We start from the raw sequence: 17,734 nt of genomic DNA, 5'->3' as shown, positions 1-17,734 counted from the left end.
GTAAACTTTTATAACAGAAACAAAGAAAAATGTGTTTTTTTTTTTTCAAACTTTTTGGTCTTTTTTTGTTAATTTAGCAAAAAATAAAAACCCCGGCGGTGATTAAAAACCACCAAAAGAAAGCTCTAGTTGTGTGAAGAAAATGATAAAATTTTAGTTTGGGTACAATGTTGTATGACCGCGCAATTGTCATTCAAAGTGTGAGAGCGCTGAAACGTGAAAAATGGCCTGGGCAGGAAGGGGTAAAATTGCCCGGTATGGAAACGGTTAATAGATATATATAAAAAAACGCCAAATGCTCACTTACATCAATGTAGAAACATACAGGCTTCTCACCACCAAAACGTGTACTGTATACACCCTGGAGTTCAAAGATGGCGCCAACCGGAAGTACGTCACTACGCCACCTCTACGCGTTACGCCACGCCCACATGGCTTCATCAGGATGGCGTCATGATGCTTTTCCTGCGTATATATAAGGAACTGCCGCAGATAATTGGTTGGACTTAATGAAGCTTCTGCCGCGGCCATTGAGTTATTGATGGACACCAGAAAGAACTGTTATTTTTAATTACACATGTCACTTATATAATTGTCCCTGTTTAGGGAAGCACTATGGTATAATATAAACCATATAAATGCTGCGCTACATTCAAACTTATTTAAGTGAATGTGGAATCCAATAACTCAAATCAAAATAGTGACAATAATAATGAAAATAAATAATATGTGCTTAATGATAACAAAATTAACAAATAAACCACCCAAACTGATGAAAAAGCACAAACTTAAATCTATACGTATGTGCATGAGAAATACACATACATATATTACATCACACGTGCACAATGTGAAGTGAAATGATGACTAAATAATAAACGCAAACTCAAAGTCCAATAATGAAATGTTGAAGGTGAACAAAACTGTAAACGGTGTTTCCAATAATACTGTAAGGTGACCACAAGTGAAACAAATCTTGCAGATATCTGGGTGTAGATAGAGCTTGTGAATCCAACCACCTTCTGGATTAGCCTCTCACCTCATCACTTCGACCCTTGCGGGTCAAAGAGCAGTAATGGATCCCTCTCACAGATCCTCCAGGCACCACAGCCCTCCAAAACCACTTTTCAGGATTTAGTATTCCCACTCTGGCTCTTCTCCAAGTATAGGTGAAATATCAATTTCTCAGAACAAAAAGAGGAATCCTCCCATAGTGTAGTATGTTTATTATACCATAGGAACATAAAATCTTTGGTAAAATTGCACTTACGTAGCAGCCAGTCCACATTAGACCCTCATGCTCTCAGATGAGGATATATCTATGTTTGTTGGGTGTACAGCTGAATACACAGGTGTACCAAGATGGCCGCCACGCCAGAAATACGTCACCGCGCTACGCTTTGGCAGAGTGGGAATACTAAATCCTGAAAAGTGGTTTTGGAGGGCTGTGGTGCCTGGAGGATCTGTGAGAGGGATCCATTACTGCTCTTTGACCCGCAAGGGTCGAAGTGATGAGGTGAGAGGCTAATCCAGAAGGTGGTTGGATTCATAAGCTCTATCTACACCCAGATATCTGCACGATTTGTTTCACTTGTGGTCACCTTACAGTATTATTGGAAACACCGTTTACAGTTTTGTTCACCTTCAACATTTCATTATTGGACTTTGAGTTTGCGTTTATTATTTAGTCATCATTTCACTTCACATTGTGCACGTGTGATGTAATATATGTATGTGTATTTCTCATGCACATACGTATAGATTTAAGTTTGTGCTTTTTCATCAGTTTGGGTGGTTTATTTGTTAATTTTGTTATCATTAAGCACATATTATTTATTTTCATTATTATTGTCACTATTTTGATTTGAGTTATTGGATTCCACATTCACTTAAATAAGTTTGAATGTAGCGCAGCATTTATATGGTGTATATTTACTTGATCACTGGTATATGATTTAATGCTAGCAGCTGTTTGGGGTTCATATATTAATTTAGTTTGTTTTAAACACACATTTGGAGCGCAGGAGGGTCACACCACTATTGCTACTATGGTATAATCCCCATGAAGGGAATATAATAATTTTTTATCACTTGTTCTTAGGTTCTATTGAACCTTTTCTTGTGTGTGGTTTTTGCACAGATTGAACTAAGAAATTCACTATAACCAATTGTATTTAGCTGAAGTTTAATGCCATTCCTGATCCCCCTCCAACCTCATCAACAAGTTAAGTTTTTAATTTTGAAATAAAACCTTTACAATTTCACTGCATACCAAGCCTGTCTTGTTCAAACCATAGAAAACCTCAGTATACACAATCTTCTACCCACAGTTGATCCAGAAGAAGGTCAAAAAAGCTCTACGAAGCATGGCCCACTTTGGTGTACTGGGGAAACAGAATAATTCTTCATACCCCAAAGGCAATTGGATATTTGGATATTCCCTGGATCACAATCTTTGGTGTAAATATACTGTATGTCTGCTTATTTCCACATCCTATAGGGCCCAGTCGCACCAGAATGCAATTACAACAGCATTTTTATGTCACCATGGCCAATCGGAGCCCTGGTCGCAGCTGGTATTTATGGCAAGGTAATTGTCATGTTTCACATGACTGTCATATGCCTTTGAGTGTTCTCTATATTTTGTTTCTGCTCCTCCCTTTCCTCTGGTTTAGCTCTTGCTGTATAGATAGCCCCTCCCCCTTTTCCCAGTAAGGCATTGCAGCTCTAGCCTCATGTCATGAAGCAGTTCTTGTCTTCACCAGAATCCTCGCATCTCCTGTGTCCTGGGTTCTAGAGTTCACCAGAATCCCTTTTGTCTCAAGTGTCCTGAGTTCTTGTCTTCACCAGAATCCCCGCATCTCCAGTGTCCTGGGTTCTAGAGTTCATCAGAATCCCTGTGTCTCCAGTGTCCTGGGTTCTAGAGTTCACCAGAATCCCCGCATCTCCAGTGTCCTGGGTTCTAGAGTTCACCAGAATCCCTGTGTCTCCAGTGTCCTGGGTTCTAGAGTTCACCAGAATCCCTTTTGCCTCAAGTGTCCTGAGTTCTTGTCTTCACCAGAATCCCCGCATCTCCAGTGTCCTGGGTTCTAGAGTTCATCAGAATCCCAGTGTCTCCAGTGTCCTGGGTTCTAGAGTTCATCAGAATCCCTGTGTCTCCAGTGTCCTGGGTTCTAGAGTTCACCAGAATCCCCCCATTTCCAGTGTCCTTGGTTCTAGAGTTCACCAGAATCCCTGTGTGTCCAGTGTCCTGGGTTCTAGAGTTCACCAGAATCCCTTTTGTCTCAAGTGGCCTGAGTTCTTGTCTTCACCAGAATCCCCGCATCTCCAGTGTCCTGGGTTCTAGAGTTTACCAGAATCACTGTGTCTCCAGTGTCCCGAGTTCTTGTCTTCACCAGAATCCCCGCATCTCCAGTGTCCAGGGTTCTAGAGTTCACCAGAATCCCTGTGTCTCCGGTGTCCTTGGTTCTAGAGTTCACCAGAATCCCTGTGTCTCCAGTGTCCTGGGTTCTAGAGTTCACCAGAATCCCCGCATCTCCAGTGTCCTGGGTTCTAGAGTTCACCAGAATCCCTGTGTCTCCAGTGTCCTGGGTTCTAGAGTTCACCAGAATCCCTTTTGCCTCAAGTGTCCTGAGTTCTTGTCTTCACCAGAATCCCCGCATCTCCAGTGTCCTGGGTTCTAGAGTTCATCAGAATCCCAGTGTCTCCAGTGTCCAGGGTTCTAGAGTTCACCAGAATCCCTGTGTCTCCGGTGTCCTTGGTTCTAGAGTTCACCAGAATCCCTGTGTCTCCAGTGTCCTGGGTTCTAGAGTTCACCAGAATCCCCGCATCTCCAGTGTCCTGGGTTCTAGAGTTCACCAGAATCCCTGTGTCTCCAGTGTCCTGGGTTCTAGAGTTCACCAGAATCCCTTTTGCCTCAAGTGTCCTGAGTTCTTGTCTTCACCAGAATCCCCGCATCTCCAGTGTCCTGGGTTCTAGAGTTCATCAGAATCCCAGTGTCTCCAGTGTCCTGGGTTCTAGAGTTCATCAGAATCCCTGTGTCTCCAGTGTCCTGGGTTCTAGAGTTCACCAGAATCCCCCCATCTCCAGTGTCCTTGGTTCTAGAGTTCACCAGAATCCCTGTGTGTCCAGTGTCCTGGGTTCTAGAGTTCACCAGAATCCCTTTTGTCTCAAGTGGCCTGAGTTCTTGTCTTCACCAGAATCCCCGCATCTCCAGTGTCCTGGGTTCTAGAGTTTACCAGAATCACTGTGTCTCCAGTGTCCCGAGTTCTTGTCTTCACCAGAATCCCCGCATCTCCAGTGTCCTGGGTTCTAGAGTTCACCAGAATCCCTGTGTCGCCGGTGTCCTTGGTTCTAGAGTTCACCAGAATCCCTGTGTCTCCAGTGTCCTGAGTTCTTGTCTTCACCAGAATCCCCGCATCACCAGTGTCCTGGGTTCTAGAGTTCACCAGAATCCCTTTGTCTCAAGTGTCCTGAGTTCTTGCCTTCACCAGAATTCCCACATCTCCAGTGTCCTGAGTTCTAGAGTTTACCAGAATCCTTGTGTCTACAGCGCATGTGTTCCTCAGGTGTACCTGTGTTCTCCACACCTCCTACGTGACCCTGCTACGTGACACACACCTGTGCGACTCTGTGTCTCCAACTGTGCCCTGGTGTTCCCCGGTGTCTTCAGCATGCCCCATTGCACCTCTGTGCCTCCTGTGTACCCACAAAGCTTCCGCTACACTCTAGAGTTGTCTAGGCCACAATGTTCTTGTATGCATTCTCTTTGCTGTACCCTCTGGCATGCTCCTGCAATCACCTGGACTCTTTCCCCCAGTGGACCCCTGACCATGACTAAGGTCTTTACTTCTCCCAGTTCTTATGTTAGGACTACAAGATGTCTCGGGGTTACAATACATATACAGACAGTATATTCATCTGAGTGCACAGTCCATACGCAACCACACAGAGCACGTCTATTCAAAGTTCCATGAACAGCTTTGTTGGTAACCATTAAAGTGTATGTAAACCCGAAGCATAATCTTCTCTTTTTTGCTCATTTTTGTTCTGTTAAATATCCCATTAAAAGCATTTTGTTAAATCGATAATTGAAAAAAAAAAAAAAACCTGTTGATCCTGCCAGAAAACCAAAGCTGTTCTGTGCCCACTTCCTGTGTTCTGTGAAGAAGTTCTTACCATGAGACGTCAGGATGATCAGTCTGTTGTGGAGAAGAGGAAAGGGGAGAAATTGAGTCGCTTAGCAAAGGACATTGGGCAGGGCTGACACCTCTCAGTTCATACAAATGCTGTATGTTGTCAGCCTGCAATCAGAAATTTCCATGTTAAAATGCACATATAAGGCATGAAAATGACTTAAACCCCAAAAACCTACATTACATGTTTTCTGAAAGCAGAGACCCTGTAGAGTAAACAGATAAAAGCTGCAGATGTTTATGCTACAGGATATTCACACAGCTGCTTTATTATTTATTTCAGGTACTTGTATAGCACCATCAATTTACACAGCACTTTACATATATATATTGTACAATCACATCAGTCCCCGCCCCCCAGGAGCCTACAATCTAAGCTCCCTAATTTACATTCACATCAGTCCCCGCCCCCAAGGAGCATACAATCTAAGCTCCCTAACTTACATTCACATCAGTCCCCGCCCCCAAGGAGCATACAATCTAAGCTCCCTAACTTACATTCACATCAGTCCCCGCCCCCAAGGAGCATACAATCTAAGCTCCCTAACTTACATTCACACAGCTGCTTAATTAATATTTATTTCAGGTACTTGTATAGCACCATCAATTTACACAATGCTTTACATATATATTGTACTTTCACATCAGTCCCGCCCCTGAGGAGCATACAATCTAAGCTCCCGAATTTACATTCACATCAGTCCCCGCCCCTGAGGAGCTTACAATCTAAGGTCCCTAACTTACATTCACACATACTAGGGACAATTTAGACAGGAGCCAATCTACCAGCATGTATTTGGAGTGTGGGAGGAAACTCATGCAGGTACAGGGAGAACATGCAAACTCCAGGCAGATGGTGCCATGGCTGTGATTTGAACCAACAACCATAGTACTGCCACGCAGAAGAGCTAACCACTGTGCTGCTTTGAAGCCTTTATTTCAGTACAGGACACAGGCAAAGTCACAGACTGGGTTAGATGCAGCTACCTCCGAGTGATTGGACACTGGCATATCAAAGCTGTAAAGACTCCCATATAACTCCTCCCACTCATGAACGTCTCCTGCAGCAGATTACTGGATTCCAACCAAGCAGACTAATGGCACAGCTTCTGGTTTGGTACCCTAGGCACACCATTAGCACCATACCAGGATCCTGCTGGATGGAAGATGTGCCGCTGTGGCATGATATTGGTCTAGATGTTATATGGTGTGAAATTGCCTGCTTTATTCTGCCCTCCTGATCTACTTCAGCATGGTGAACTCTGGAGGCTACAGGGGCCCTGCGGTCATGGCTCCAAGGCATGACCGTCATTTTTCCTTTGCCTTCTAAGTGACTGTCGTAAGTATCAACCTGGGGTTGTTATGCATGGCTTGTGGCAGATTCCAGATGTAAGGGCATGGGGGCAGAAGGGCTTACCAGCTTATTTTCAGCATGCAGGGAGGTGCGGTTGGCTCTCTTCCAGGAACTCTTTTCCTTTCTAGTGCTAGACCCTACCTCTACCTCTGTACAGGGGCCTTGTAGGGACTAAACAACACTGGACCATTGACCCATCTTACTCTGCTGTGGATCTGTAGCTTTTAAGGGTAATGTCTCACTTTATGCTGTTGTATGCCTCTGGGCCTATGGTAACCTGGTCACAGACATAACCTTCTCATGTTTCGCAGTGGGTATCCTTTGTTGGCAATGTCTCACTTGTATACTGTTTGTACAGTGGTCTATGGTGACGTAGTCATGGACGGCTGTTAACTCCTCCTGCTCTGCAGTGGGTCTGTTTATATACTGTTATACTCGGTCTATAGAGGGGCCTAAGGTGACTTACAGGATGGCCGTTAACTCCACCAACATTGTAGTGGGTTTGTGAGTAACCTTTGTTGGTAATGTCTCGCTGTTGGCCTTTCACGGATGTTCATAGATACCTCCTATTCTGAAAAAGTTCCAGGAAGACCCTTTGTTGGCAATGTCTCACTTGTATACTGTTTGTACAGTGGTTTATGGTGACGTAGTCATGGACGGCTGTTAACTCCTCTTTCTCTGCAGTGGGTCTGTGTATATGCTATTATACTCAGTCTATGGAGGGGCCTAAGGTGACTTACAGGATGGCCGTTAACTCCACCAGCATTGTAGTGGGTTTGTGAGTAACCTTCGTTGGTAATGTCTCGCTGTTGGCCTTTTTACGAATGGCCATGGATACTTCCCACTCTGAAAAAGTTCCAGGAGGACCCCTTGTTGGCAATGTCTCACTTGTATACTGTTTGTACAGTGGCCTATGGTGACGTAGTCATGGACGGCTGTTAGCTCCTCCTGCTCTTCAGTGAGTCTGTGTACTGTATATACTGTTATATTTGGTCTATGCGGGGACCAAAGGTGGCTTATGTCCTTTAACCCCACCAGCATTGTACTGGGTTTGTGAGTAACATTGGTATGGATGGCCATGGATACCACCCACTCTTAAAAGGATCCACGAGGACCCTTTATTGGTAAGGTCTCTCTGGTATACTGTTACACAATGTGCTATGGAGACCTTGGCATGGACAACCCAGCCACCTCCTGCCCTCTGGTTGATCAATGAGTAGACCATTTTTGATAGTATCTCGCCTACATGCCATTCAGCCACCTATGGAGCCTTAGTCACATGGCCATTAGCTTACCCATTTCTGCAATATGTTGTGGGAATCCCTTCTGGGTGTTTCCTCCCTTTTCAAGGCCTCTTTTGCACCTTTGCATCAAGATGCACAGGATTCTGCAGTTTAAGAAATGGTCTGTAGAGGGCAAGCATGTGACCACAGCTTGGAATGGACCGTTACTGGGGAACATCTCTTTGGAGAGAACTTGTACTCCCAGGTCACAGGTGGTAGGAGTTTTCTTTACTTGGCCAAAGAATGCATAGCTCACTGCAGGGGAATTTTCCAGCTCCAGGTCTTGGAAGAGTTTCTATTGTCCCTCCAAGTCCATGTCCAGTGCTCTTGCAACTAATCTGAGACTCCCAAGCAGGCTAAGTGTGGCTCATGCTCCCCTCACAGTGACAGGGTGCCCTAACTGCAAGGTGAAGAGGGAACATCTGTCTGCCTCCATAGGCCTCTGGGTTCAGGATATCCCAGACATGTGGGTCCAGAATGCTGTTTACAGAGGGTACTGGCTGGAGTTTTGTTTTCCTGTCCCCCCCCCCACTTCCTTCCAATCTCTCCTTTTCCCTGGAAGGATGCAGAGATCTGCAGGTTGTGCAGCAGGAACTGCTTAACTATTTATTGTGCCCATCCCCTTGGCAAGGAGGTTTCAGCATTTCAGCCTGTTTACAATTCCGAAGGTCAAAGGTGGCATCTGCCTCATTCCGAATCTGAAATCTTAAAACGTCTTCCTTCTGGTTCAGAACTTTTACAATGAAACGGCCAGGTTGGATTTTGCTTCCCTTCCACAAGGGGATCTTCTAGCTTCCATGGACATCTAGGCAGACTATTTACACTTCCTAATCTTCTAGGCGTTTTGTGTTTTTGTTATGATCCGCCAGGTGGTGCCTCAGGCTGCCAACTGACAGACCTACTCAGAGCGTGGGGTCTAAGCCCGGGCTGTGCTTTCACCAGGGCCCCTGATGGTGGGGATGGACTTGAAACAGTCCCGGGCCAGGTCACGACCTCCGAGCAGGCCCACCAGTGGCTGAGGAGACCTCTGGGGACAGGTACCGGGAGAGCCAGATGTGAAGAGGATGGCGGCCCCAGCAGGGTAGTAACGGATCGTGGGCCCGTGAGGGTAAGCGGGGTACAGAATCGGTGGGCAAAGAGTAGTCGGGTCACACGCAGGGTCAGCAGGGTAAGTCAGTCCATAGAATGGTCAGGGCAATCCGGGTCAAACACAGGAGCAGGCAGAATAGTCAGCACAATCCGGGTCAATCACAGGAGCAGGCTGCGTAGTCAGGGCAATCCGGGTCAATCACAGGGGCAGGCAGCGTAGTCAGGGTCAATCAGGGTCACTAGATGGGTGCAGGAACTCAGAATCACAGAAAGACCTTGCGGCAATCTGTGACAGTGCAGGGCATCTTTAAATAGTGCGCCCTGCACTGTCATTGGCCAGCTAGGACGCGCCCCCGGCTGTCATTGGACGCCTGAGGCGCGCCCGCGGCTCCTACTGCGCATGCGCGGCGTCCTGTCAGCCGCGGCTCGCCGGGACCTAGTGCCTGTGTCCCGGCGCAATCTGCGGCCAATGCGCATGCGCGGGGGACGGTGCCGTGATCCTGGACTATGGAGCCGCGATCCCTGACATTGCCCCCCCCAATGGGCACCCTCCGGGAGCCCCACTGATCTCTCCACCGCGGGTGACTTTGACAAAATTCCCGGATGAGCCTGGGTGCGTGAATGTTCTGGGCGGGTTCCCATGAGTTCTCCTCAGGGCCATAACCCTTCCATTTTATCAGGAACTGTGTCTGGCCCCCCCTCTTTCGGCAACTGAGGATAGTCTCCACTTCATATTCCTCCTGGTCACCTATGGTGACTGCCTCGGTAGGTCTGGATTCACGGTCCGGGAAGGGATCCGGTCTGGATGGCTTCAGGAGAGACACATGGAACACAGGATGTATCTTGAAGGTCCGCGGAAGCTCGAGTTCGTAGGCCACCTCGTTGACTACTCGTTTTACCGGAAATGGGCCAATGTACTTGGGTCCCAGCTTCCTTGAAGGGCACAGCATCTTCAAGTTGGTCGTTGCCAGCCAAACCTGATCCCCTGGTTGAAGCAGTAATTCTCCTCTTCTCTTTCTGTCGAACGCCCTTTTACTGTCCTCTTGGGCTTTAGCGATGGCTTCCTGAATCATTTTGTTATTGACAGAAAAGAAGTTCAAGATGTCTTGAGATGCCGGTACCGGATTTTCAGGCATTAGATCGGGGAGGAATGTGGGATGATACCCGTAATTGGAAAAGAACGGGGATTGACCCGTAGCTGAGTGACTCGAGTTGTTGTATGAGAATTCTGCGGAAGGCAACAACGTCAGCCAGTCGTCCTGAAGGTAGGATGTGTAGCATCGTAAGTACTGTTCCAGCGTTTGGTTGGTCCTCTCGGTTTGGCCGTTGGTCTGTGGATGGTAGGCGGATGAAAGCGACAGCTTGATTCCCAGCGCTTTACATAAGGTGTTCCAGAACCTGGAGGTGAATTGGACCCCCCGATCTGACACTATATCTTCGGGAACCCCATGAAGCCTCACCACTTCCTTAATGAAGATCCGTGCCGTTTCCGGTGCCGATGGGGTCTTCTTCAGGGGCACGAAATGTGCCATCTTTGAGAAGCGGTCGACGATCACCATTATTGCTGTGTAGCCTTGGGATGGTGGGAGTTCGACCACGAAATCCATGGCTATCATTTGCCAGGCCCGCTTGGGTATGGGTAATGGACGTAACAATCCCCATGCCCTGCTCCTGGAGGGCTTGTTCCTTTGACAGGTGGGACAAGTCCGGATGTAACGCTCACAATCCTTGATCATGTCCGGCCACCAGAACGAGCGCCATAGTAGTTCCAGAGTTTTCGTAACCCCGAAGTGACCCGCCATTGGATGGTCGTGGCAGTGCCCTAGGACCAAGGTTCGCACTTCTTCTGGGACCATAATCCGGCCTTCCTTCCAAAACAGCCCACCGTGGCTCTGGAGGGGTGACCCAGACGGAACTGGTAGTCCTACAGAAGCATCGAGAAGCCGGGAGCGAAGTTCCGTTTGTAGAGCGAGGAAGCTTCCAGAAGGTAAGATGGTGTCAGGTACCACGGCGTCGTCGGGGTCCTCAAACATGCGGGACAGAGCGTCTGGTTTTGTATTCTTAGTACCGGGTCGGTACGTTATATGGAATGTGAATCGAGAAAAGAAAAGAGCCCATCTCGCTTGGCGCGGTCTCAGTCGTTTAGCCGTTCTTAAATATTCAAGGTTTTTGTGATCTGTGAATATTAGGATTGGGTGCGTGGCTCCTTCCAGTAAATACCTCCATTCTTCTAGAGCAGCTTTAATGGCCAGGAGCTCCCGATCTCCAATGTCATAGTTACGTTCCGCCGGTGTCAACTTCCTGGAGAAGAACGCCACAGGGTGCAGTAGTTCCTTGGTACCATTCCTTTGGGACAGAACCGCTCCTACCGCGTTTTCGGAGGCGTCCACTTCCAAAACATATGGGAGAGAAGAATCCGGATGGCAGAGAATGGGAGCAGAGGTGAACAATTTCTTGAGCTTTTCGAATGCCGTCTGAGCTTCGGGAGTCCACTTAAAGCGGACCCCTTGTTTCGTCAGTTGCGTGATCGGGGAGAACAGACCGGAGAAGTTCCTAACAAACTTTCTGTAAAAGTTAGAAAAGCCGATGAAACGCTGTACCCCCTTTTTGTCGGCGGGTATTGGCCAATCTAAGATCGCCGTGACTTTCTGGGGATCCATCGCGACCCCCGCGGAAGAGAGAACCAGTCCCAAGAACGTGATTTTGCGCTGTTCGAAACAGCACTTTTCTGCCTTAGCGTATAGCCCGTGTTGACGCAACCGTTCTAATACCCGTAACACGTGACCTCGATGAACCTCCAGTGAGGTGGAAAAAATTAGGATGTCATCCAAATAAACCACCACAAAAATATCGAGAAAGTCACGAAAAACATCGTTGATAAAGTGCTGAAAGGTCGCCGGAGCATTACAGAGCCCGAACGGCATCACTAAATATTCATAGTGACCGAATCTCGTACGGAACGCCGTCTTCCACTCATCCCCCTCCCTGATACGAACAAGGTTATAGGCCCCCCGCAGGTCTAATTTAGTAAATATCGTTGCCGATCTCAGTCTCTGGAGGAGCTCGGGGACTAGGGGTAAGGGATAACGATTCTTTACCGTTATTTTGTTCAGATCACGGTAGTCTATGCAGGGCCGTAACGATTTGTCCTTCTTCTCTACGGCTGGGGATGTGGAAGGACGAATAAATCCCTTCCGAAGGTTTTCGTCAATATAGTCCCTCAGCACTCCCGATTCCGTTTTCGGACAAGGGAAAGATACGGCCGAATGAGATTTCAGATCCGGGTAGGAGGTCTATGGGGCAATCGTAGGAACGGTGCGGAGGCAGAATGTCAGCTCCCCGCTTACTAAAAACGTCTAAGAAGTCATGGTAGGCCGGAGGAATAACCTGGGATAGATTGGTGTCTCCATCCAAGCACAGGAGGAACCGAGGAACCACGGATCCTGTGACGTGGCAGTGACTCAAACAATAAGGTGACCGAAATTGAATTGTTCCCTTTTCCCAGTCAATCTGGGGGTTATGGGCCCTCAGCCAAGGGAGCCCCAGAATGACTGGAAAAAGGGGGGATGCGATGGCATCCAAACGGAGGAACTCCTGGTGATGGTCTGCTATTGTGGTGAAAATGGGTGGTGTCTCCTGGTCCACCACCCCTGATTTTATACTGGACCCATCTGCCAAGAAGATGTTGAACCCCCTTTCTTTGGTCTGGAGAGGGATTTTTTGCCGGTGGGCAAAAGTCAGATCGATAAAACAACTACAGGCTCCTGAGTCAACGATTGCGGTCACCGACAATCTTCCTCCGGGGAGCTGTAAAGACACAGGAATGGCCAGGTAACTTGACTGATCATCCCTTCCTGCAGGTAAAGTAAAAGAAACGGGAGTGGACTTACTCGTTTTTGCAGGACAGGAGCGCACCTGGTGACCAGCTTCCCCGCAGTACAGACATAGGTTCTGTGATCGTCTCCTCTGACGTTCCTCGACCGATAAGTGGGAATGGGCCAGTCCCAGTTGCATGGGTTCCAAGTTGTCCCTTGTTTCCGTGCTTCGCGGATGGTTCCCTGGGGCTGGAGCTGTGTCTCTCGATGGAATCCATGCCACCCTTTGACCCTGGCTGCTCCTTTCCAGCCGACGTTCCCTTAGTCTACGGTCAATTTGAATGGCCAACTCAATCAGTTTTTCCAGGGAGTCAGGTAGGCCTACTCGTGCTAGTTCGTCTTTGAGAGACTCAGACAGCCCGATGCGGAACTGGTGACATAAGGCCGCATCGTTCCATCTGGTGTCTCCCATGCAATGCCTAAAATCGGACGCGTATTCTTCGGCTGCCCGGCGGCCCTGCCGCAGAGAGTATAGGGTAGCCTCTGCGGAAGCTGCCCGCTGAGGGTCGTCATACAAAACGGCCATGGCCTGAAAAAACTCGGTCACGGAGTCAAGATGGGGGTCGTGCTTCTCCATCAGACGGTGAGCCCAATCCTGGGGCTCATCCTGAAGGAGGGAGACTATAAACCCCACCTTGACGGTCTCGGTGGTGAACGTACGGGGCTGTAAGTCGAAGTACAGGGTGCAAGCGTTTCGGAAGGCCCGGAAGCGGCTCCGGTCACCACGGAATCGTTCCGGCAGGGGAACGCGGGGTTCAGGAGCTAGGGGTGTGGCAACCGCTCCGGATACCAGGTTAGCGGGAGGTTCTGCAGATGGAGGACTCTGAGCAGGGGAAGTCAGGGGAGCTAATGACTCCATGCGGTCCTCCAGTCGGGCGCAGCGACTGTAGAAATTCTGGAAAGCCTGAGTCAAAGTTGGCAGGTGCTGGCAAATATCCTCTAGGGACGCCGGCCCACTTCCTGGCTCTGTCATGGCCGCAAGGTACTGTTATGATCCGCCAGGTGGTGCCTCAGGCTGCCAACTGACAGACCTACTCAGAGCGTGGGGTCTAAGCCCGGGCTGTGCTTTCACCAGGGCCCCTGATGGTGGGGATGGACTTGAAACAGTCCCGGGCCAGGTCACGACCTCCGAGCAGGCCCACCGGTGGCTGAGGAGACCTCTGGGGACAGGTACCGGGAGAGCCAGATGTGAAGAGGATGGCGGCCCCAGCAGGGTAGTAACGGATCGTGGGCCCGTGAGGGTAAGCAGGGTACAGAATCGGTTGGCAAAGAGTAGTCGGGTCACACGCAGGATCAGCAGGGTAAGTCAGTCCGTAGAATGGTCAGGGCAATCCGGGTCAATCACAGGAGCAGGCAGAATAGTCAGGACAATCCAGGTCAATCACAGGAGCAGGCAGAATAGTCAGGGCAATCCGGGTCAATCACAGGGGCAGGCAGCGTAGTCAGGGTCAATCAGGGTCACTAGACGTGTGCAGGAACTCAGAATCACAGAAAGACCTTGCGGCAATCTGTGACAGTGCAGGGCATCTTTAAATAGTGCGCCCTGCACTGTCATTGGCCGGCTAGGACGCGCCCCCGGCTGTCATTGGACGCCTGAGGCGCGCCCGCGGCTCCTACTGCGCATGCGCGGCGTCCTGTCAGCCGCGGCTCGCCGGGACCTAGTGCCTGAGTCCCGGCGCGATCTGCCGCCAATGCGCATGCGCGGGGGATAGAGCCGCGATCGTGGACCACGGAGCCGCGATCCCTGACAGTGTTATTGTACAATGATTGTGTGTTTATTATCATTGTAATCCTAACACATGTCCATTGCTCTGCTCTTACAAGTTTGCTTTATTTAGACTGAAATGCAGTTTTGGACAAACCTGATGAGAAATGTATGTGTGGGGGATTTGGGGAGGTGGGAGGTGTTTTATTTTGGCATGTATGTATTTTTATATTGATATTTTGATCTTCAGCCTGTTTTGTGGATAGATCATCCTACTAAGTGATGGTGTGTGTTAATTCAATGGCCCTGAAAATGTTTGATTCATATTAACCGTTTGTTTCCTGCTGTAACCTGTGACAGCACAGTTCCTTAGAAGTATAATCTTTTAGATTGTAAGCTCTTATGAGCAGGACTGTTCTATTTTAGCAACATCATTCTTGCTTTTCTTTTTTTTCCCACCAAGAAGTTGATTGTACCTAATTGTTGCTGCTGTCCAAATAAATGTGGAATATATATTTGATGAATAAATGCTTGGACTATGTATTTTTTGGGGGGGATTATTTCATGTTCAATATACTCGCACCCCTAACACTTATATTTTGCTAGCTATATAATATGCCCAAATCTTCCTTGTTAGAGCGCACGTATGCAAGTATGTCCAAACTAACCAACCAAAAGCCCCCTATTGCACCAAAAGACCATGTTATGTACCAATGAATAGGTCGTGTTCAATGTGCATCTAGCTATTCTTTTTCTACAATCCTCTTAACAGTAATAAATTAGGCCCCCAATTTATGTTGACTTTGGGCCTTTACCAGCAAACATACATTTACCACTGTCATATACACAAGACAGCTGCAAACATATATTCACCAATGTCATATGCACAGTAGAGATACAAACATACATTCACCAATGTCATATACACAATAGAGATGCAAACATACATTCACCAATGTCATATACACAATAGAGATGCAAACATACATTCACCAATGTCATATACACAGTAGAGATGCAAACATACATTCACCAATGTCATATACACAGTAGAGCTGCAAACATACATTCACCAATGTCATATACACAGTAGAGCTGCAAACATACATTCACCAATGCCATATACACAGTAGAGATGCAAACATACATTCACCAATGTCATATACACAATAGAGATGCAAACATACATTCACCAATGTCATATACACAATAGAGATGCAAACATACATTCACCAATGTCATATACACAATAGAGATGCAAACATACATTCACCAATGTCATATACACAATAGAGATGCAAACATACATTCACCAATGTCATATACACAGTAGAGATGCAAACATACATTCACCAATGTCATACACAATAGAGATGCAAAAATACATTCACCAATGTCATATACACAATAGAGATGCAAACATACATTCACCAATGTCATATACACAATAGAGATGCAAACATACATTCACCAATGTCATATACACAATAGAGATACAAACATACATTCACCAGTGTCATATACACAATAGAGATGTAAACATACAGTATATTCACCAATGGCATATACACAATAGAGATGCAAACATACATTCACCAATGTCATATACACAGTAGAGCTGCAAACATACATTCACCAATGTCATATACACAATAGAGATGTAAACATATATTCACCAATGTCATATACACAGTAGAGATACAAACATACATTCACCAATGTCATATACACAGTAGAGCCGCAAACATATATTCACCAATGTCATATACACAATACAGCTGCAAACATACATTCACCAATGTCATATACACAGTAGAGCCGCAAACATATATTCACCAATGTCATATACACAATACAGCTGCAAACATACATTCAGCAATAGAAACAGTGAAGTGGCGAGCGAGCGAACAGATATGATTATTGCACCACATCTCTTAAAACTGCAAATATTCAGTAGAGAAGATGGGACTCTCAGGGTGCATGAACATGAATACCAAACATTAAATGTTATATCATTTTTATTTTGTATTTTTGTAAAAAACACAAGAAAGGGAAATATACAGAAACATAAAAACAATTTCAGTTCTAAGAATACCAACTGAGATTCAAACTTGGTTCTGTAAATGTAGTTACTCCCTACATGTTTCGCCCTCATGGACTTCTTCAGGGGAAATTTTTTGAGGAAATTTCTACCACCAAGGCAGTCTAAAGGTATATCAAAGGAAAATTGTTCAATTACTAAACAACTTTAATATATCCAATACAAGGTATTTAATTATATATATATATATATGGTACTCAATGGCTGTCCCTGGATGTGAAAGCTCACGGAGCTAGGAGAAAATGACCTAATAAAGATCTTAATTGGCCTACACGTCCAAAACAGTTGTAGAGGATATAATGGGCATCAAATATCATCTAGGCATAATGGGATAGACAAAAAGAAGATTCATTAAATTTAACAGAAGATCATAATTCAATAGGTTGAGGTAAACTTTGGGCAATTTTACCTGTTAAATGCTTTAGAAGGATATATAGGTATAACATATTATTATTATTATTATATAGTATTTATATAGCGCCAAAGGGTTTGCTCAGCGCTGTACAATAGCAAGGGGGACAGAACATGAGACAAGACAGAAACAATACAATACACGAGGGGATCGAGGGCCCTGCTCTTTCGAGCTTACAATCTAGGAGGGAGGGGAAAGTGGTACAGGAAGAAATGGGTGTGGGGGGTGGAGTGGTGGGAGGACTGGAGGAGGTCAGCTGTTAGGTGAGGGTGGGGTAGGCTTCCCTGAAGAGGTGGGTCTTCAGGGTGCACCTGAAGGTGATAAGGGTAGGTGACAGTCTGATGGTTTGGGGTAGGGAATTCCAGAGGATGGGGGAAGTCCTGGAGAAATCCTGCAATCGAGCATGGGAGGAGGAGACCAGGGAGCTAGAGAGTAGGAGGTCCTGTGAGGAGCAGAGGGCATGGGTAGGGTGGTATTTGGGTATCAGGTCGGTTATGTAGTTTGAGGCAGCATTGTGAATGGCTCTGTAGGCCAGGGTTAGCAGTTTGAATTTGATGCGCTGGGCAATCGGGAGCCAGTGGGGGGATTGGCAGAGGGGGGAGGCGTATATGGAATGGTCGGTGAGGTGGATGAGTCTAGCCTCTGAGTTCAGGATAGACTGGAGTGGGGATAGCATTCGTTTGTTAAACGAGTTGTTTAGTAGTGTCTGGGGTGAGGAAT

This window comes from Staurois parvus, unplaced genomic scaffold, assembly GCF_062004578.1.
Source record: "Staurois parvus isolate SC_StPar_1 unplaced genomic scaffold, SC_StPar_1.0 ptg001402l, whole genome shotgun sequence".
NCBI classification, from domain to species: domain Eukaryota; kingdom Metazoa; phylum Chordata; class Amphibia; order Anura; family Ranidae; genus Staurois; species Staurois parvus.
The sequence above is the reverse complement of the archived record's forward strand: the minus strand, read 5'-3'. Positions refer to the sequence as shown.